The sequence below is a fragment of the Nicotiana tabacum genome, unplaced genomic scaffold (assembly GCF_000715075.1).
Source record: "Nicotiana tabacum cultivar K326 unplaced genomic scaffold, ASM71507v2 Un00423, whole genome shotgun sequence".
Classification (NCBI taxonomy): Eukaryota; Viridiplantae; Streptophyta; class Magnoliopsida; order Solanales; family Solanaceae; genus Nicotiana; species Nicotiana tabacum.
The window spans coordinates 4924-6564 of record NW_027438660.1 but is presented as its reverse complement, the minus strand read 5'-3'; positions in this window follow the sequence as shown (position 1 = coordinate 6564).

Sequence of the window (1641 nt, the reverse complement as noted above, 5' to 3'; positions counted from 1 at the left end):
GTCAGAGATGGGGGGAAATGATACCCGCATCTAACCATTTGATCACTTCTTTCTTCACCACTTCTTTCATGTTCGGGTTCAGCCTTCTTTGATGTTTTCTTGAAGGTTTGTGCCCTTATTCCAAGAGAATCTTGTGCATGCAAAAGGCCGGGTTGATACCTTTTATATCTGCCATGGTCCAACCAATAGCAGTCTTACATTCCTGTAACACCTGTAGGAATAATTCTACCTGCACAGCTAACAAACCGGATGAGATAATAACAGGTAAAGTAGAGTTAGGCCCTAAGAAAGTGTACCTGAGGTGACCAGGAAGCGGTTTCGGGTCCAACTGTGGTGGCTCCTCTATTGATGGCTTTGCATGTGGTGTTGCCCTTTTATTCTAAGTGTAGTGGCTCGAACTGGGGTTCTCTTTGCCAGAACCCTTGACCTTCGAGAGCCATGACCCACTCTGCCAACTCTTCACCATCCACATCTTCCAAATTCATCAAGCACGCTTTTAATGGATCTCTGACATTAAGGGTCTCATCCTCCTCTTGTAGTATTACATCCACCGCCTCCACTAATGAACAATTTGCAAATTTTCTGGGCCTCCTCATAGATTGTTGAACATTGAATATTATTTCCTCATTATTCAACCTCATTTTTAACTCTCCAGTCTCACAGTGGATCAATACTCTCCCAGTGGCTAAGAACGGCCTCCCTAAAATTATTGGTATTTCTTCGTCAACTTGACAGTCAAGAATAACGAAGTCGGCAGGAAATACAAACTTCCCCACCTAGACAAGCACATCATCCAAATTTATGTCGTCCTTTTGACTGTGCGATCAGCCAGTTGCAACAACATTGAGGTCGGTCTAGCTCTGCCAATACCTAATTTTGTGTAGATTGCCAAAGGCATCAAGTTGATACTGGCTCCTAAGTCACACAATGCTTTAGCAAAAGCATAACTTCCAATTGTGCATGGGATAGTGAAACTACCAGGATCAGACAATTTTTGAGTCATGGGTCTTGTCACTACAGCGCTGCAAGTTTGAGTTAGAGTTACAGTAGACAGGTCTTGGAAGTCAAATTTTCGAGACATCAGATCCTTCATCATTTTTGCATAGCCTGGCATTTCCCTCAAAGCATTTATCAGCGGAATATTCAATTGAATTTGTCTAAGCATTTCCATGAATTTCCTGTATTGATCATCTCTCTTTTGCTTTGCCAACCTTTGAGGGAATGGTGCAGGAGTTAACTTCTGCCCACTACTTGGTGTCTTTTCTTTATTAGGAGCCTTTTCCACCACCTGTTCTGGAGTTGTTCAAATTCCTTCTCCTTGCCTTTGTCTACTTGTGCCTGTTCAATTACAACTTTTGTGAGCTCATTTGACTCGTCGGTCTCTAATGTCACTGGAGTAATTGGCACTGCGTCTCTCCTAGATTGAGAAACTTCTTGCTCTCTATCTAAATCCCTTCCATTCCTGAGACTCACTGCTATTAGCTGATTTGGGTTCTGCTCCTTTGGATTGATGTTTGTGTCTGCATGCAACGTTCCTTGTGGGCGATTGTTCAAGGCCATAGATAACTGGCCTAATTGAGTTTCGATGCCTTTAATAGCCGAATCATGTGATGCTAACTTTTCTTGCATCTTTCCATTTGT